Raw genomic sequence first — 21,056 nt, forward strand, 5'->3', positions numbered from 1 at the left:
AAACAAAGTTCGGTGATCGAAAAAGTTAAGCCTCATCGAGCGCGGATACTTTTTTGGAAATCGGTAAAAACCTGTCCAAAATGATTCGCTGTGCCAGATTTTTTTGTTTTATCCCAAACTATGGCTCAAGTGGAGCATGCCCACAAAAAATGAGCCAATTTGGACTAAAATTGACGATTTGGTGACCAAAACAAAGTTCGGTGATCGAAAAAGTTAAGCCTCATCGAGCGCGGATACTTTTTTGGAAATCGGTAAAAACCTGTCCAAAATGATTCGCTGTGCCAGATTTTTTTGTTTTATCCCAAACTATGGCTCAAGTGGAGCATGCCCACAAAAAATGAGCCAATTTGGACTAAAATTGACGATTTGGTGACCAAAACAAAGTTCGGTGATCGAAAAAGTTAAGCCTCATCGAGCGCGGATACTTTTTTGGAAATCGGTAAAAACCTGTCCAAAATGATTCGCTGTGCCAGATTTTTTTGTTTTATCCCAAACTATGGCTCAAGTGGAGCATGCCCACAAAAAATGAGCCAATTTGGACTAAAATTGACGATTTGGTGACCAAAACAAAGTTCGGTGATCGAAAAAGTTAAGCCTCATCGAGCGCGGATACTTTTTTGGAAATCGGTAAAAACCTGTCCAAAATGATTCGCTGTGCCAGATTTTTTTGTTTTATCCCAAACTATGGCTCAAGTGGAGCATGCCCACAAAAAATGAGCCAATTCGGACTAAAATTGACGATTTGGTGACCAAAACAAAGTTCGGTGATCGAAAAAGTTAAGCCTCATCGAGCGCGGATACTTTTTTGGAAATCGGTAAAAACCTGTCCAAAATGATTCGCTGTGCCAGATTTTTTTGTTTTATCCCAAACTATGGCTCAAGTGGAGCATGCCCACAAAAAATGAGCCAATTCGGACTAAAATTGACGATTTGGTGGCCAAAACAAAGTTCGGTGATCGAAAAAGTTAAGCCTCATCGAGCGCGGATACTTTTTTGGAAATTGGTGAAAACTTGTCCAAAATGGTTCGCTGTGCCAGATTTTTTTGTTTTAGCCCCAACTATGGCTCAAGTGGAGCATGCCCACAAAAAATGAGCCATTTCGGACTAAAATTGACGATTTGGTGGCCAAAACAAAGTTCGGTGATCGAAAAAGTTAAGCCTCATCGAGCGCGGATACTTTTTTGGAAATCGGTAAAAACTTGTCCAAAATGATTCGCTGTGCCAGATTTTTTTGTTTTATCGCAAACTATGGCTCAAGTGGAGCATGCCCACAAAAAATGAGCCATTTCGGACTAAAATTGACGATTTGGTGGCCAAAACAAAGTTCGGTGATCGAAAAAGTTAAGCCTCATCGAGCGCGGATACTTTTTTGGAAATCGGTAAAAACTTGTCCAAAATGATTCGCTGTGCCAGATTTTTTTGTTTTATCGCAAACTATGGCTCAAGTGGAGCATGCCCACAAAAAATGAGCCATTTCGGACTAAAATTGACGATTTGGTGGCCAAAACAAAGTTCGGTGATCGAAAAAGTTAAGCCTCATCGAGCGCGGATACTTTTTTGGAAATCGGTAAAAACTTGTCCAAAATGATTCGCTGTGCCAGATTTTTTTGTTTTATCCCAAACTATGGCTCAAGTGGAGCATGCCCACAAAAAATGAGCCAATTTGGACTAAAATTGACGATTTGGTGGCCAAAACAAAGTTCGGTGATCGAAAAAGTTAAGCCTCATCGAGCGCGGATACTTTTTGTAAATGACAATTTCAGCAATAACCATTGCTCCAAACACACCCCATATACTTGTAAAGGCCATTCTAATAGTTCCCCTGCTTGCGTTTACTGTATATTTGATATTTGGAACTGTCTCGGAAACATCAATACTAATTGTAAAATTTCCCTTTATTACTCTAACTTTTAAGTTAGTGCAAATCGCTGAGTTCCATTCTTTAGGCTGCACTCCGCTAACGCAGAGTGCATTCAAATAAAACTTATCAAATAGAGTTGATACTTACCTATTTAATAAGTTTATCACAACAATTAGGCTAAAAGCAATTCGCCACTGATTTTCCCAATTACCGACCTAAACCCACTGAAGTCATGCTTCCGGTTCAATGTCCGGTTGAACAGGTTCCTCGGACCCAATTCATCTCTCCCTTGTTTTGGGGCCGTTCCACTGTATTGTGGATGGTTGGAAGCAAAAAGTTTGTGCGTTGGTCATAATACACTGTATGGCTACGAATTGCATAAATTATAACACAACCGTGGCTAAAATTGCATGTATTAAGTGACTATTTTGCAAACCGCAAGGCGGCCAGTTAAAGTGATCCTGTATATGAATATAGGACTACAAAACAATACTGTTGTATATAAATTCGCTCCCACTTACGCAAATGCCTACGACCATACCATGTTGAATGCACCGGTTCTCGTCCGATCACCGAAGTTAAGCAACATTGGGCCTGGTTAGTACTTGGATGGGTGACCGCTTGGGAACACCAGGTGTTGTAGGCTTTTTCTTTTGAGTATTCAAACCTCATAGAATACTTTTATTCGATATTTACACATTTTAGAGCCTCAAAAAGCCTCGGTGATCGAAAAAGTTAAGCCTCATCGAGCGCGGATACTTTTTTGGAAATTGGTGAAAACTTGTCCAAAATGGTTCGCTGTGCCAGATTTTTTGTTTTAGCCCCAACTATGGCTCAAGTGGAGCATGCCCACAAAAAATGAGCCATTTCGGACTAAAATTGACGATTTGGTGGCCAAAACAAAGTTCGGTGATCGAAAGAGTTAAGCCTCATCGAGCGCGGATACTTTTTTGGAAATTGGTGAAAACTTGTCCAAAATGGTTCGCTGTGCCAGATTTTTTTTGTTTTATCCCAAACTATGGCTCAAGTGGAGCATGCCCACAAAAAATGAGCCAATTCGGACTAAAATTGACGATTTGGTGACCAAAACAAAGTTCGGTGATCGAAAAAGTTAAGCCTCTTCGAGCGGGGATACTTTTTTGGAAATCGGTAAAAACCTGTCCAAAATGGTTCGCTGTGCCAGATTTTTTTGTTTTATCCCAAACTATGGCTCAAGTGGAGCATGCCCACAAAAAATGAGCCAATTTGGACTAAAATTGACGATTTGGTGACCAAAACAAAGTTCGGTGATCGAAAAAGTTAAGCCTCATCGAGCGCGGATACTTTTTTGGAAATCGGTAAAAACCTGTCCAAAATGATTCGCTGTGCCAGATTTTTTTGTTTTATCCCAAACTATGGCTCAAGTGGAGCATGCCCACAAAAAATGAGCCAATTTGGACTAAAATTGACGATTTGGTGACCAAAACAAAGTTCGGTGATCGAAAAAGTTAAGCCTCATCGAGCGCGGATACTTTTTTGGAAATCGGTAAAAACTTGTCCAAAATGGTTCGCTGTGCCAGATTTTTTTTGTTTTATCCCAAACTATGGCTCAAGTGGAGCATGCCCACAAAAAATGAGCCAATTCGGACTAAAATTGACGATTTGGTGACCAAAACAAAGTTCGGTGATCGAAAAAGTTAAGCCTCTTCGAGCGGGGATACTTTTTTGGAAATCGGTAAAAACCTGTCCAAAATGGTTCGCTGTGCCAGATTTTTTTGTTTTATCCCAAACTATGGCTCAAGTGGAGCATGCCCACAAAAAATGAGCCAATTTGGACTAAAATTGACGATTTGGTGACCAAAACAAAGTTCGGTGATCGAAAAAGTTAAGCCTCATCGAGCGCGGATACTTTTTTGGAAATCGGTAAAAACCTGTCCAAAATGATTCGCTGTGCCAGATTTTTTTGTTTTATCCCAAACTATGGCTCAAGTGGAGCATGCCCACAAAAAATGAGCCAATTTGGACTAAAATTGACGATTTGGTGACCAAAACAAAGTTCGGTGATCGAAAAAGTTAAGCCTCATCGAGCGCGGATACTTTTTTGGAAATCGGTAAAAACCTGTCCAAAATGATTCGCTGTGCCAGATTTTTTTGTTTTATCCCAAACTATGGCTCAAGTGGAGCATGCCCACAAAAAATGAGCCAATTTGGACTAAAATTGACGATTTGGTGACCAAAACAAAGTTCGGTGATCGAAAAAGTTAAGCCTCATCGAGCGCGGATACTTTTTTGGAAATCGGTAAAAACCTGTCCAAAATGATTCGCTGTGCCAGATTTTTTTGTTTTATCCCAAACTATGGCTCAAGTGGAGCATGCCCACAAAAAATGAGCCAATTTGGACTAAAATTGACGATTTGGTGACCAAAACAAAGTTGGGTGATCGAAAAGGTTAAGCCTCATCGAGCGCGGATACTTTTTTGGAAATCGGTAAAAACCTGTCCAAAATGATTCGCTGTGCCAGATTTTTTTGTTTTATCCCAAACTATGGCTCAAGTGGAGCATGCCCACAAAAAATGAGCCAATTTGGACTAAAATTGACGATTTGGTGACCAAAACAAAGTTCGGTGATCGAAAAAGTTAAGCCTCATCGAGCGCGGATACTTTTTTGGAAATCGGTAAAAACCTGTCCAAAATGATTCGCTGTGCCAGATTTTTTTGTTTTATCCCAAACTATGGCTCAAGTGGAGCATGCCCACAAAAAATGAGCCAATTTGGACTAAAATTGACGATTTGGTGACCAAAACAAAGTTCGGTGATCGAAAAAGTTAAGCCTCATCGAGCGCGGATACTTTTTTGGAAATCGGTAAAAACCTGTCCAAAATGATTCGCTGTGCCAGATTTTTTTGTTTTATCCCAAACTATGGCTCAAGTGGAGCATGCCCACAAAAAATGAGCCAATTTGGACTAAAATTGACGATTTGGTGACCAAAACAAAGTTCGGTGATCGAAAAAGTTAAGCCTCATCGAGCGCGGATACTTTTTTGGAAATCGGTAAAAACCTGTCCAAAATGATTCGCTGTGCCAGATTTTTTTGTTTTATCCCAAACTATGGCTCAAGTGGAGCATGCCCACAAAAAATGAGCCAATTTGGACTAAAATTGACGATTTGGTGACCAAAACAAAGTTCGGTGATCGAAAAAGTTAAGCCTCATCGAGCGCGGATACTTTTTTGGAAATCGGTAAAAACCTGTCCAAAATGATTCGCTGTGCCAGATTTTTTTGTTTTATCCCAAACTATGGCTCAAGTGGAGCATGCCCACAAAAAATGAGCCAATTCGGACTAAAATTGACGATTTGGTGACCAAAACAAAGTTCGGTGATCGAAAAAGTTAAGCCTCATCGAGCGCGGATACTTTTTTGGAAATCGGTAAAAACCTGTCCAAAATGATTCGCTGTGCCAGATTTTTTTGTTTTATCCCAAACTATGGCTCAAGTGGAGCATGCCCACAAAAAATGAGCCAATTCGGACTAAAATTGACGATTTGGTGGCCAAAACAAAGTTCGGTGATCGAAAAAGTTAAGCCTCATCGAGCGCGGATACTTTTTTGGAAATTGGTGAAAACTTGTCCAAAATGGTTCGCTGTGCCAGATTTTTTTGTTTTAGCCCCAACTATGGCTCAAGTGGAGCATGCCCACAAAAAATGAGCCATTTCGGACTAAAATTGACGATTTGGTGGCCAAAACAAAGTTCGGTGATCGAAAAAGTTAAGCCTCATCGAGCGCGGATACTTTTTTGGAAATCGGTAAAAACTTGTCCAAAATGATTCGCTGTGCCAGATTTTTTTGTTTTATCGCAAACTATGGCTCAAGTGGAGCATGCCCACAAAAAATGAGCCATTTCGGACTAAAATTGACGATTTGGTGGCCAAAACAAAGTTCGGTGATCGAAAAAGTTAAGCCTCATCGAGCGCGGATACTTTTTTGGAAATTGGTGAAAACTTGTCCAAAATGGTTCGCTGTGCCAGATTTTTTTGTTTTAGCCCCAACTATGGCTCAAGTGGAGCATGCCCACAAAAAATGAGCCATTTCGGACTAAAATTGACGATTTGGTGGCCAAAACAAAGTTCGGTGATCGAAAAAGTTAAGCCTCATCGAGCGCGGATACTTTTTTGGAAATCGGTAAAAACTTGTCCAAAATGATTCGCTGTGCCAGATTTTTTTGTTTTATCGCAAACTATGGCTCAAGTGGAGCATGCCCACAAAAAATGAGCCAATTTGGACTAAAATTGACGATTTGGTGACCAAAACAAAGTTCGGTGATCGAAAAAGTTAAGCCTCATCGAGCGCGGATACTTTTTGTAAATGACAATTTCAGCAATAACCATTGCTCCAAACACACCCCATATACTTGTAAAGGCCATTCTAATAGTTCCCCTGCTTGCGTTTACTGTATATTTGATATTTGGAACTGTCTCGGAAACATCAATAATAATTGTAAAATTTCCCTTTATTAATCTAACTTATAAGTTACTGCAAATCGCTGAGTTCCATTCTTTAGGCTGCACTCCGCTAACGCAGAGTGCATTCAAATAAAACTTATCAAATAGAGTTGATACTTACCTATTTAATAAGTTTATCACAACAATTAGGCTAAAAGCAATTCGCCACTGATTTTCCCAATTACCGACCTAAACCCACTGAAGTCATGCTTCCGGTTCAATGTCCGGTTGAACAGGTTCCTCGGACCCAATTCATCTCTCCCTTGTTTTGGGGCCGTTCCACTGTATTGTGGATGGTTGGAAGCAAAAAGTTTGTGCGTTGGTCATAATACACTGTATGGCTACGAATTGCATAAATTATAACACAACCGTGGCTAAAATTGCATGTATTAAGTGACTATTTTGCAAACCGCAAGGCGGCCAGTTAAAGTGATCCTGTATATGAATATAGGACTACAAAACAATACTGTTGTATATAAATTCGCTCCCACTTACGCAAATGCCTACGACCATACCATGTTGAATGCACCGGTTCTCGTCCGATCACCGAAGTTAAGCAACATTGGGCCTGGTTAGTACTTGGATGGGTGACCGCTTGGGAACACCAGGTGTTGTAGGCTTTTTCTTTTGAGTATTCAAACCTCATAGAATACTTTTATTCGATATTTACACATTTTAGAGCCTCAAAAAGCCTCGGTGATCGAAAAAGTTAAGCCTCATCGAGCGCGGATACTTTTTTGGAAATTGGTGAAAACTTGTCCAAAATGGTTCGCTGTGCCAGATTTTTTTGTTTTAGCCCCAACTATGGCTCAAGTGGAGCATGCCCACAAAAAATGAGCCATTTCGGACTAAAATTGACGATTTGGTGGCCAAAACAAAGTTCGGTGATCGAAAAAGTTAAGCCTCATCGAGCGCGGATACTTTTTTGGAAATTGGTGAAAACTTGTCCAAAATGGTTCGCTGTGCCAGATTTTTTTGTTTTAGCCCCAACTATGGCTCAAGTGGAGCATGCCCACAAAAAATGAGCCATTTCGGACTAAAATTGACGATTTGGTGGCCAAAACAAAGTTCGGTGATCGAAAAAGTTAAGCCTCATCGAGCGCGGATACTTTTTTGGAAATCGGTAAAAACTTGTCCAAAATGATTCGCTGTGCCAGATTTTTTTGTTTTATCGCAAACTATGGCTCAAGTGGAGCATGCCCACAAAAAATGAGCCAATTTGGACTAAAATTGACGATTTGGTGACCAAAACAAAGTTCGGTGATCGAAAAAGTTAAGCCTCATCGAGCGCGGATACTTTTTGTAAATGACAATTTCAGCAATAACCATTGCTCCAAACACACCCCATATACTTGTAAAGGCCATTCTAATAGTTCCCCTGCTTGCGTTTACTGTATATTTGATATTTGGAACTGTCTCGGAAACATCAATAATAATTGTAAAATTTCCTGTTATTAATCTAACTTATAAGTTACTGCAAATCGCTGAGTTCCATTCTTTAGGCTGCACTCCGCTAACGCAGAGTGCATTCAAATAAAACTTATTAAATAGAGTTGATACTTACCTATTTAATAAGTTTATCACAACAATTAGGCTTTTAAATAATAAATTCAGACGCTATTATTTACAGTTGTTATTTACAATGATGTTGAAATAATTCAGCAGGTTTCATTGATGAATCGTTACAGTTGGTATTTACAAGGAAAATTTAGCAGATTTTATTGTTGAAGCTTTACAAATTAAGTACAAAATTCAAATAGTTTTTTGTTTGTTCAGGGGTTTCTTGCCAGGATCCATTTAGGACACTTGCCGTAAATCTAAGAGTTTCAACTTTCATATTTACAAAGACGTCGCGCCAACTATTCAGCCTTAGGGTACTTCTCGCTCCAGATAATTGTTCGCATTTGAGAATTAAATGTTCCGATGTTTCAAACTCTTTTTCGCAATAGCTGCAAATTGGTGACTCTGAAAAATTTTTCATCCATCTAATCTGTTTGTCAACAAGACAATTGAAGGCAAGGCGATATAAAAGATTTTGTTGTTGTGGCAAAAGTTTGTAAAATTTCCAGATATTTTTGCTAAAGAGAGTTAATTCTTTCGTTGAACAATTGTACTTTATGACGGATTTGTTTAAGCGGTCCTCGATAAAACTTGTTGGAAAAACTTGAGCAATGATATACCAGTAAATCTCACTTGTTCTTAAGGCTTTGTCAAGTCTCAGGGAAGTTTCGATGTTGTTCTTAAACAGAAGGATACTGTTGTCGGTTTGAGAGACTTTGAGCTTTAAAGATTTTAACAAAATTGTTAAGTCATTTGGAAAGGAAACATCGTTCTCGTTTGATGAGTTAATTTCGTCTATCAGTTTTGCGGAGATTATTTTTGATGTAATATGTGGAAGAGAGATACCGCCCACAGCAACAGATTGGTAAAGAACTTCACTTCTAATTTCCATTTTGTCACCAGTTTTTAGTAGATTGTTGATGAGTTTTTGAACATTCGTCAGAATATTTACTGTTGTGTCCGTGTGTCTTGAATAATACAGGAACTTTGGAAGGATAAAAGTTTCAATGATTTGTCTCTTGGCTTTTAAAGTTTTCGATCGAGAAATGAAGCGCATGTAAATGGCAATTTGTGTTTTGATGAGATCAAGTAAGTTTGTTGATGATTTATCAGTAAAGAATTTAATGCCCAGGATTTTTGTTACACGTACAGTTTTATAGAAAGCTATGTCTCTCGTTGACAGGATCTCACTCTTTTTGACGTTGATTTCTAGTTGAGTGCAATCGCAAAAATCTTTGACAGTGTCAAATAGTCCTTCAATCGATGATATGCGTATTGAGCAAGTAATGTCGTCTGCATAAGCCACTGTTTTTGAGCTGGTGAATCCTTTAATATGTGGTGAGTTGTCTATACAGCAAAGCAAGGGCTCAATAGCAAGTATGAAAAGTAAAGCTGAAAGGGGACAACCTTGCCTAACTCCGCGTTGTAGTACAATTGTTTTGGAAAGGTAGCCATTGATTTCAATAATTGCTTTCGTTTCATTGTAAACTGTTCTGATGGCAGATTTTGTGTATTGGTCAATGCCAATTTTATCGAGAAGGGCGAAGATGTAATCTCTGTCTACTTTGTCAAAAGCTTTTGAAAAGTCCAGATTCACAAGGCATTTGCTGTTATTTAGTTGCTTATGGGCTTTTCGAACTTTATTTAATGCTATATGGATTTGTCTTTTGCTCAAGTATGCATGCTGATGTTGGCCTATTATGTCTTCAAGATCTATTATGATTCTGGCAGATAGAATGTGTGATAGAATTTTGAGGTCAGTGTTCAGCAAGCTTATAGGTCTAAATTCATCAACAGTTCTCGGATTATCAGTTTTAGGCAGAAGTTTTAAGATTGCAATATTTTGGCTTTCAGGGACTTTTTTAGTTCGAACAATATTGTTGAAAACGCTTTGTAGCAATGGGGCCATTTCTCTCTTAAAAATCTTGTAAAAGTTTGAGGTTATTCCATCCGAACCCGGTGAGCTCTTTGCATTGAGTTTGTTAATTGCTTTCAATACTTCATCTATGGTGATTTCATTTACATCATTTGTTGCTTCGTTTTTGCGCTCGTTCAAATGGTCAAGAAAAATCTCAAAAGAGCCTTTTTTCTTGCTTTTGTAAAGCTGTGAAAAATGGTTTTCAAAGACTTTGATGATTTCTTCCTGATTTGTTGTAACACTTGCACCAACCCTAAGTGAAGTAATATTGTTCGTGTTGTTTTTTTGCTTTGCCCAAGTTTTCAAGTCTTTCGCGTTTCCAAGTTCGCATGATTGGGTCAATTTCTTGAAGTGGATGAACTGATCTATTTGTTTGTTGTTGTCATACGCATTTATTTTCGAGATTGTATCATTATATCGTTTTAAATTTTTTTCATTGGAGTCATGATTTTGTATTTGTTCTCTCAGCCTTTTCTCTTCGGCCAGGATGTTTTTCATTTGCGAGCTTAAGATTTTTGATTTATTAATAGCTAAGGCTTGGCAGACATCACGTATGTGGCACTTCAGCTCTTCATAACTTTCATGTGTCAAACAGTTCATTCCAAATGCTTCTATTTCTGTTTTGATGTACTCTTTGTTTGGAAATAAAATAGCATCGTTCATTTTCCAAAAGCTTTGGCCTCGTTCTTTTTCTTCGCTTTTGTTGCTTAGTTCTAACAGCATGTGATCTGAGAAATTGCTCCGATGTACTTTCATTTCGCTGTACTGGGTTTGGTTTGTAAAAAAATAGTCTATTCGTGAAAAAGACGATGTTCTTTTGTCATAGTGTGTGAAATCAAGTACGTCCAGTTCTACCGCTGCATCAAATAGTATAGCATGCTCTGTAACCGTTTGGAGCTTTACAAATCGCTTAACTCTATCGTCTACGCTTCGAAGAGCAGTTGATGTGTTTCGCGAATCATGACTGAAAGCATTAAAATCCCCTGCTAAAACAATAGATCGTTCCGTGTTGAGTTTCGAGAGATTTGAGCTTAATTGCTTCAACTTTTCACAATAGAAGCTTGTATTCAGATATACATTGAATACAGTTAGATTGAGTTCCGTAAAATTAATTCCAGAGTGATCTCGTGATTGCAGTATTTGATTATCAGTTTTTAGTTCTTCACTCCAAACTGTAACTAAACCTCCACTGCAATTTATTGCAGGCACTAGATGATAGCGTAATTTGTATTGTTCGAGAACTGTTTCGTGTGAACGAGATAGAGCTAGAATTTTCGATTCTTGGATACACAAAATGAATAAAGTTCCGCTAGCTAATTTGTAGCATTTTTCGATTATTGCGAAGAATTTTTTCGGGCTCTTAAGGCCACATGAATTCAAACAGAAAACTTTGTGCTCAATCATTTTTGTTTTGTTCGAACTGATTTTTCTTCTTAATCCACTGATCGTTCAAGAAGTGTTTTGCGATTTGCGCGTTTTGTTGTTTTTGTGTTTCACTAAGTGGCCTTTTGGCGCCTGGTCTGTACTGTTTGAGAACAGCACTATTATCAAGCTCTAAAGATTGAAACTTCTCTGTATTAAGATAGGCGGAATCATTACATTCAGCGTTTTGTATGTTGGTTGAGGTTTTGTCAGCGTTTTCTGTTTCTTGTTCTATGACTGTAGCATTTTCTGTTGTGCCACTACAAATTTCTTCTGTATAAGTTTCTTCCACTTCCTCTTCATCTATGGTCAAGTTGCAAGAGGAGGTGTCACTGATTGTTTCAGTTTCGGGAACTTTATGAAAATTTGTTGGTTTCTGTTTTTCAGCACGATTATTCTTTGTTTCTTTGTTTATGTTTTGCACATTTTTGATTCTTTGTAGCTGGTTTTGCCATAAGTAGCACCAATCTTTATGGTGTCCCCGATACTGTAGTTTGCTTTCTTCACAGTAACTGCAGTTATGTAATGAGGGAGCATGGAACTTGATCTCTAAGCTGTTCCATTCTTTGAATTCTGCGATCCGATTTTCATATGACCAAGTTTTTAATCTTTCCTCTTCAGTTGCGTTTTTCACTGTCACACTCAGTGTTGCATAACCATTGAAGATGAGATCGCCTCCTATGTTGTCTTTCATTCGAATAATTGCGGGGCTATGTTCTATTCCCTCTGGAAGATCTATTAGTTTCAGGGCTTCAGTGTCTGTGCAAACATAAGGGAGATTACTGAATTTGATATTGTATCTTCTAGGATAGAATGATTTTTCTGTGTTGAGGAAATGTTTGCCCATAGGAAAAACGGTTTTGCCTAGTAAATTTAGGCCTCTGGATCTAATCGAATGGTATTGCTTTTTGACAGTTGGTGGTGAAACAACAGTCAGCGAATGAAGTCTTTTGTCTCTTATGTATGCGAATGTTTTGCTGATTGTTATTTGATTTCGTGCTTCTTGCGGGAATTCGTGCAGAATTGATTTAGCACACTGAAGATAGGCGTTGTTCAAAGAATCTGTGTTTGAAATAATTGATTTCGTAAAAGGAGGAATAATTTGCATGATCTGGAATTCGCTTGAGTTGGTTTCTTTCGACAAGCCTTTTTGAGTGATTGAAGAATACATATTTTGGTTTTCGCTGGAAGTAGGCGTAATCAACGAGGGGATAGTGTTCTCCCCCATAGGGGAAAACTTAATTGTTTGAAGACGAAGACTTACGAAAAGTAGATTGTGACAAACGAAAGGTTTCTCAAATAAAAATTAGTGTTTTGGAAAACTCAGAAGTTAACTTAATAAGAACTCTAAGCGCTCTACAGTAAAGGAGAGAGCAACTTAAAAAGAGGATCTTAAAAAGCTAAAGCTAAGGAGGAAAGGGATTTAAAAGAAATTTTGAAGAGTAAAATTAGGAGAAAAAGGTAAAAGAAAAAGCCAGGATTTTAAATCTTAGTGAAAAAGCAGCTTTTAGTGAAAAATCTCTTTTTATAAAAGACTCACTCCCAAAGGACGTTCCTGCACAAAGTGGAGTACTTGCTTTCGCTTTCCTATCACACTTTGCGGTAATAATCCGAGAGTGACATTATCAGCATGTTTATCATCACAACAATTAGGCTAAAAGCAATTCGCCACTGATTTTCCCAATTACCGACCTAAACCCACTGAAGTCATGCTTCCGGTTCAATGTCCGGTTGAACAGGTTCCTCGGACCCAATTCATCTCTCCCTTGTTTTGGGCCGTTCCACTGTATTGTGGATGGTTGGAAGCAAAAAGTTTGTGCGTTGGTCATAATACACTGTATGGCTACGAATTGCATAAATTATAACACAACCGTGGCTAAAATTGCATGTATTAAGTGACTATTTTGCAAACCGCAAGGCGGCCAGTTAAAGTGATCCTGTATATGAATATAGGACTACAAAACAATACTGTTGTATATAAATTCGCTCCCACTTACGCAAATGCCTACGACCATACCATGTTGAATGCACCGGTTCTCGTCCGATCACCGAAGTTAAGCAACATTGGGCCTGGTTAGTACTTGGATGGGTGACCGCTTGGGAACACCAGGTGTTGTAGGCTTTTTCTTTTGAGTATTCAAACCTCATAGAATACTTTTATTCGATATTTACACATTTTAGAGCCTCAAAAAGCCTCGGTGATCGAAAAAGTTAAGCCTCATCGAGCGCGGATACTTTTTTGGAAATTGGTGAAAACTTGTCCAAAATGGTTCGCTGTGCCAGATTTTTTTGTTTTAGCCCCAACTATGGCTCAAGTGGAGCATGCCCACAAAAAATGAGCCATTTCGGACTAAAATTGACGATTTGGTGGCCAAAACAAAGTTCGGTGATCGAAAAAGTTAAGCCTCATCGAGCGCGGATACTTTTTTGGAAATTGGTGAAAACTTGTCCAAAATGGTTCGCTGTGCCAGATTTTTTTGTTTTAGCCCCAACTATGGCTCAAGTGGAGCATGCCCACAAAAAATGAGCCATTTCGGACTAAAATTGACGATTTGGTGGCCAAAACAAAGTTCGGTGATCGAAAAAGTTAAGCCTCATCGAGCGCGGATACTTTTTTGGAAATCGGTAAAAACTTGTCCAAAATGATTCGCTGTGCCAGATTTTTTTGTTTTATCGCAAACTATGGCTCAAGTGGAGCATGCCCACAAAAAATGAGCCAATTTGGACTAAAATTGACGATTTGGTGACCAAAACAAAGTTCGGTGATCGAAAAAGTTAAGCCTCATCGAGCGCGGATACTTTTTTGGAAATCGGTAAAAACCTGTCCGAAATGATTCGCTGTGCCAGATTTTTTTGTTTTATCCCAAACTATGGCTCAAGTGGAGCATGCCCACAAAAAATGAGCCAATTCGGACTAAAATTGACGATTTGGTGATCAAAACAAACTTCGGTGATCGAAAAAGTTAAGCCTCATCGAGCGCGGATACTTTTTTGGAAATCGGTAAAAACCTGTCCAAAATGGTTCGCTGTGCCAGATTTTTTTGTTTTATCACAAACTATAGCTCAAGTGGAGCATGCCCACAAAAAATGAGCCAATTTGGACTAAAATTGACGATTTGGTGACCAAAACAAAGTTCGGTGATCGAAAAAGTTAAGCCTCATCGAGCGCGGATACTTTTTTGGAAATCGGTAAAAACCTGTCCGAAATGATTCGCTGTGCCAGATTTTTTTGTTTTATCCCAAACTATGGCTCAAGTGGAGCATGCCCACAAAAAATGAGCCAATTCGGACTAAAATTGACGATTTGGTGACCAAAACAAAGTTCGGTGATCGAAAAAGTTAAGCCTCATCGAGCGCGGATACTTTTTTGGAAATCGGTAAAAACCTGTCCAAAATGGTTCGCTGTGCCAGATTTTTTTGTTTTATCCCAAACTATGGCTCAAGTGGAGCATGCCCACAAAAAATGAGCCAATTCGGACTAAAATTGACGATTTGGTGACCAAAACAAAGTTCGGTGATCGAAAAAGTTAAGCCTCATCGAGCGCGGATACTTTTTTGGAAATCGGTAAAAACTTGTCCAAAATGATTCGCTGTGCCAGATTTTTTTGTTTTATCGCAAACTATGGCTCAAGTGGAGCATGCCCACAAAAAATGAGCCAATTTGGACTAAAATTGACGATTTGGTGACCAAAACAAAGTTCGGTGATCGAAAAAGTTAAGCCTCATCGAGCGCGGATACTTTTTTGGAAATCGGTAAAAACTTGTCCAAAATGATTCGCTGTGCCAGATTTTTTTGTTTTATCGCAAACTATGGCTCAAGTGGAGCATGCCCACAAAAAATGAGCCAATTTGGACTAAAATTGACGATTTGGTGACCAAAACAAAGTTCGGTGATCGAAAAAGTTAAGCCTCATCGAGCGCGGATACTTTTTGTAAATGACAATTTCAGCAATAACCATTGCTCCAAACACACCCCATATACTTGTAAAGGCCATTCTAATAGTTCCCCTGCTTGCGTTTACTGTATATTTGATATTTGGAACTGTCTCGGAAACATCAATAATAATTGTAAAATTTCCCTTTATTAATCTAACTTATAAGTTGTGCAAATCGCTGAGTTCCATTCTTTAGGCTGCACTCCGCTAACGCAGAGTGCATTCAAATAAAACTTATCAAATAGAGTTGATACTTACCTATTTAATAAGTTTATCACAACAATTAGGCTTTTAAATAATAAATTCAGATGCTATTATTTACAGTTGTTATTTACAATGATGTTGAAATAATTCAGCAGGTTTCATTGATGAATCGTTACAGTTGGTATTTACAAGGAAAATTTATCAGATTTCATTGTTGAAGCTTTACAAATTAAGTACAAAATTCAAATAGTTTTTTGTTTGTTCAGGGGTTTCTTGCCAGGATCCATTTAGGACACTTGCCGTAAATCTAAGAGTTTCAACTTTCATATTTACAAAGACGTCGCGCCAACTATTCAGCCTTAGGGTACTTCTCGCTCCAGATAATTGTTCGCATTTGAGAATTAAATGTTCCGATGTTTCAAACTCTTTTTCGCAATAGCTGCAAATTGGTGACTCTGAAAAATTTTTCATCCATCTAATCTGTTTGTCAACAAGACAATTGAAGGCAAAGCGATATAAAAGATTTTGTTGTTGTGGCAAAAGTTTGTAAAATTTCCAGATACTTTTGCTAAAGAGAGTTAATTCTTTCGTTGAACAATTGTACTTTATGACGGATTTGTTTAAGCGGTCCTCGATAAAACTTGTTGGAAAAACTTGAGCAATGATATACCAGTAAATCTCACTTGTTCTTAAGGCTTTGTCAAGTCTCAGGGAAGTTTCGATGTTGTTCTTAAACAGAAGGATACTGTTGTCAGTTTGAGAGACTTTGAGCTTTAAAGATTTTAACAAAATTGTTAAGTCATTTGGAAAGGAAACATCGTTCTCGTTTGATGAGTTAATTTCGTCTATCAGTTTTGCTGAGATTATTTTTGATGTAATATGTGGAAGAGAGATACCGCCCACAGCAACAGATTGGTAAAGAACTTCACTTCTAATTTCCATTTTGTCACCAGTTTTTAGTAGATTGTTGATGAGTTTTTGAACATTCGTCAAAATATTTACTGTTGTGTCCGTGTGTCTTGAATAATACAGGAACTTTGGAAGGATAAAAGTTTCAATGATTTGTCTCTTGGCTTTTAAAGTTTTCGATCGAGAAATAAAGCGCATGTAAATGGCAATTTGTGTTTTGATGAGATCAAGTAAGTTTGTTGATGATTTATCAGTAAAGAATTTAATGCCCAAGATTTTTGTTACACGTACAGTTTTATAGAAAGCTATGTCTCTCGTTGACAGGATCTCACTCTTTTTGACGTTGATTTCTAGTTGAGTGCAATCGCAAAAATCTTTGACAGTGTCAAATAGTCCTTCAATCGATTATATGCGTATTGAACAAGTAATGTCGTCTGCATAAGCCACTGTTTTTGAGCTGGTGAATCCTTTAATATGTGGTGAGTTGTCTATACAGCAAAGCAAGGGCTCAACAGCAAGTATGAAAAGTAAAGCTGAAAGGGGACAACCTTGCCTAACTCCGCGTTGTAGTACAATTGTTTTGGAAAGGTAGCCATTGATTTCAATAATTGCTTTCGTTTCATTGTAAACTGTTCTGATGGCAGATTTTGTGTATTGGTCAATGCCAATTTTATCGAGAAGGGCGAAGATGTAATCTCTGTCTACTTTGTCAAAAGCTTTTGAAAAATCCAGATTCACAAGGCATTTGCTGTTATTTAGTTGCTTATGGGCTTTTCGAACTTTATTTAATGCTATATGGATTTGTCTTTTGCTCAAGTATGCATGCTGATGTTGGCCAATTATGTCTTCAAGATCTATTATGATTCTGGCAGATAGAATGTGTGATAGAATTTTGAGGTCAGTGTTCAGCAAGCTTTTAGGTCTAAATTCATCAACAGTTCTCGGATTATCAGTTTTAGGCAGAAGTTTTAAGATTGCAATATTTTGGCTTTCAGGGACTTTTTCAGTTCGAACAATATTGTTGAAAACGCTTTGTAGCAATGGGGCCATTTCTCTCTTAAAAATCTTGTAAAAGTTTGAGGTTATTCCGTCCGAACCCGGTGAGCTCTTTGCATTGAGTTTGTTAATTGCTTTCAATACTTCATCTATGGTGATTTCATTTACATCATTTGTTGCTTCGTTTTTGCGCTCGTTCAAATGGTCAAGAAAAATCTCAAAAGAGCCTTTTTTCTTGCTTTTGTAAAGCTGTGAAAAATGGTTTTCAAAGACTTTGATGATTTCTTCCTGATTTGTTGTAACACTTGCACCAACCCTAAGTGAAGTAATATTGTTCGTGTTGTTTTTTTGCTTTGCCCAAGTTTTCAAGTCTTTCGCGTTTCCAAGTTCGCATGATTGGGTCAATTTCTTGAAGTGGATGAACTGATCTTTTTGTTTGTTGTTGTCATACGCATTTATTTTCGAGACTGTATCATTATATCGTTTTAAAATTTTTTCATTGGAGTCATGATTTTGTATTTGTTCTCTCAGCCTTTTCTCTTCGGCCAGGATATTTTTCATTTGCGAGCTTAAGATTTTTGATTTATTAATAGCTAAGGCTTGGCAGACATCACGTATGTGGCACTTCAGCTCTTCATAACTTTCATGTGTCAAACAGTTCATTCCAAATGCTTCTATTTCTGTTTTGATGTACTCTTTGTTTGGAAATAAAATAGCATCGTTCATTTTCCAAAAGCTTTGGCCTCGTTCTTTTTCTTCGCTTTTGTTGCTTAGTTCTAACAGCATGTGATCTGAAAAATTGCTCCGATGTACTTTCATTTCGCTGTACTGGGTTTGGTTTGTAAAAAAATAGTCTATTCGTGAAAAAGACGATGTTCTTTTGTCATAGTGTGTGAAATCAAGTACGTCCAGTTCTACCGCTGCATCAAATAGTAGAGCATGCTCTGTAACCGTTTGGAGCTTTACAAATCGCTTAACTCTATCGTCTACGCTTCGAAGAGTAGTTGATGTGTTTCGCGAATCATGACTGAAAGCATTAAAATCCCCTGCTAAAACAATAGATCGTTCCGTGTTGAGTTTCGAGAGATTTGAGCTTAATTGCTTCAACTTTTCACAATAGAAGCTTGTATTCAGATATACATTGAATACAGTTAGATTGAGTTCCGTAAAATTAATTCCAGAGTGATCTCGTGATTGCAGTATATGATTATCAGTTTTTAGTTCTTCACTCCAAACTGTAACTAAACCTCCACTGCAGTTTATTGCAGGCACTAGATGATAGCGTAATTTGTATTGCTCAAGAACTGTTTCGTGTGAACTAGATAGAGCTGGAATTTTCGATTCTTGGATACACAGAATGAATAAAGTTCCGCTAGCTAATTTGTAGCATTTTTCGATTATTGCGAAGAATTTTTTCGGGCTCTTAAGGCCACATGAATTCAAACAGAAAACTTTGTGCTCAATCATTTTTGTTTTGTTCGAGCTGATTTTTCTTCTTAATCCACTGATCGTTCAAGAAGTGTTTTGCGATTTGCGCGTTTTGTTGTTTTTGTGTTTCACTAAGTGGCCTTTTGGCGCCAGGTCTGTACTGTTTGAGAACAGCACTATTATCAAGCTCTAAAGATTGAAACTTCTCTGTATTAAGATAGGCGGAATCATTACATTCAGCGTTTTGTATGTTGGTTGAGGTTTTGTTAGCGTTTTCTGTTTCTTGTTCTATGACTGTAGCATTTTCTGTTGTGCCACTACAAATTTCTTCTGTATAAGTTTCTTCCACTTCCTCTTCATCTATGGTCAAGTTGCAAGAGGAGGTGTCACTGATTGTTTCAGTTTCGGGAACTTTATGAAAATTTGTTGGTTTCTGCTTTTCAGCACGATTATTCTTTGTTTCTTTGTTTATGTTTTGCACATTTTTGATTCTTTGTAGCTGGTTTTGCCATAAGTAGCACCAATCTTTATGGTGTCCCCGATACTGTAGTTTGCTTTCTTCACAGTAACTGCAGTTATGTAATGAGGGAGCATGGAACTTGATCTCTAAGCTGTTCCATTCTTTGAATTCTGCGATCCGATTTTCATATGACCAAGTTTTTAATCGTTCCTCTTCAGTTGCGTTTTTCACTGTCACACTCAGTGTTGCATAACCATTGAAGATGAGATCGCCTCCTATGTTGTCTTTCATTCGAATAATTGCGGGGCTATGTTCTATTCCCTCTGGAAGATCTATTAGTTTCAGGGCTTCAGTGTCTGTGCAAACATAAGGGAGATTACTGAATTTGATATTGTATCTTCTAGGATAGAATGATTTTTCTGTGTTGAGGAAATGTTTGCCCATAGGAAAAACGGTTTTGCCTAGTAAATTTAGGCCTCTGGATCTGATCGAATGGTATTGCTTTTTGACAGTTGGTGGTGAAACAACAGTCAGCGAATGAAGTCTTTTGTCTCTTATGTATGCGAATGTTTTGCTGATTGTTATTTGATTTCGTGCTTCTTGCGGGAATTCGTGCAGAATTGATTTAGCACACTGAAGATAGGCGTTGTTCAATGAATCTGTGTTTGAAATAATTGATTTCGTAAAAGGAGGAATAATTTGCATGATCTGGAATTCGCTTGAGTTGGTTTCTTTCGATAAGCCTTTTTGAGTGATTGAAGAATACATATTTTGGTTTTCGCTGGGAGTAGGCGTAATCAACGAGGGGATAGTGTTCTCCCCCATAGGGGAAAACTTAATTGTTTGAAGACGAAGACTTATGAAAAGTAGATTGTGATAAACGAAAGGTTTCTCAAATAAAAATTAGTGTTTTGAAAAACTCAGAAATTAACTTAATAAGAACTCTAAGCGCTCTACAGTAAAGGAGAGAGCAACTTAAAAAGAGGAACTTAAAAAGCTAAAGCTAAGGAGGAAAGGGATTTAAAAGAAATTTTGAAGAGTAAAATTAGGAGAAAAAGGTAAAAGAAAAAGCCAGGATTTTAAATCTTAGTGAAAAAGCAGCTTTTAGTGAAAAATCTCTTTTTATAAAAGACTCACTCCCAAAGGACGTTCCTGCACAAAGTGGAGTACTTGCTTTCGCTTTCCTATCACACTTTGCGGTAATAACCCGAGAGTGACATTATCAAAATTTTAATCACAACAATTAGACTAAAAGTGGAGTACTTGCTTTCGCTTTCCTGTCACAACAATTAGGCTAAAAGCAATTCGCCACTGATTTTCCCAATTACCGACCTAAACCCACTGAAGTCATGCTTCCGGTTCAATGTCCGGTTGAACAGGTTCCTCGGACCCAATTCATCTCTCCCATGTTTTGGGGCCGTTCCACTGTATTGTGGATGGTTGGAAGCAAAAAGTTTGTGCGTTGGTCATAATACACTGTATGGCTACGAATTGCATAAATTATAACACAACCGTGGCTAAAATTGCATGTATTAAGTGACTATTTTGCAAACCGCAAGGCGGCCAGTTAAAGTGATCCTGTATATGAATATAGGACTACAAAACAATACTGTTGTATATAAATTCGCTCCCACTTACGCAAATGCCTACGACCATACCATGTTGAATGCACCGGTTCTCGTCCGATCACCGAAGTTAAGCAACATTGGGCCTGGTTAGTACTTGGATGGGTGACCGCTTGGGAACACCAGGTGTTGTAGGCTTTTTCTTTTGAGTATTCAAACCTCATAGAATACTTTTATTCGATATTTACACATTTTAGAGCCTCAAAAAGCCTCGGTGATCGAAAAAGTTAAGCCTCATCGAGCGCGGATACTTTTTTGGA

General features: G+C 38.1%; 4 non-coding genes across 4 annotated transcripts; all 4 read left to right on the top strand.

The window, feature by feature from the left end:
- The first annotated feature begins 2,388 nt into the window (after positions 1-2,388).
- LOC142347608 (5S ribosomal RNA) lies at positions 2,389-2,507 on the top strand. The gene has a single exon (XR_012760591.1). It is a non-coding gene; the product is annotated as a 5S ribosomal RNA (ribosomal RNA).
- A 4,333-nt stretch (positions 2,508-6,840) lies between these two features.
- LOC142347609 (5S ribosomal RNA) lies at positions 6,841-6,959 on the top strand. Its single transcript, XR_012760592.1, has one exon. It is a non-coding gene; the product is annotated as a 5S ribosomal RNA (ribosomal RNA).
- A 6,283-nt stretch (positions 6,960-13,242) lies between these two features.
- On the top strand, positions 13,243-13,361 carry LOC142347610 (5S ribosomal RNA). The gene has a single exon (XR_012760593.1). It is a non-coding gene; the product is annotated as a 5S ribosomal RNA (ribosomal RNA).
- Positions 13,362-20,815: 7,454 nt separating this feature from the next.
- LOC142347611 (5S ribosomal RNA) lies at positions 20,816-20,934 on the top strand. The gene has a single exon (XR_012760594.1). It is a non-coding gene; the product is annotated as a 5S ribosomal RNA (ribosomal RNA).
- Positions 20,935-21,056: the final 122 nt, after the last annotated feature.

Source organism: Convolutriloba macropyga, chromosome 9 (assembly GCF_964194025.1).
Source record: "Convolutriloba macropyga chromosome 9, txConMacr16.3, whole genome shotgun sequence".
NCBI lineage: Eukaryota > Metazoa > Xenacoelomorpha > Acoela > Convolutidae > Convolutriloba > Convolutriloba macropyga.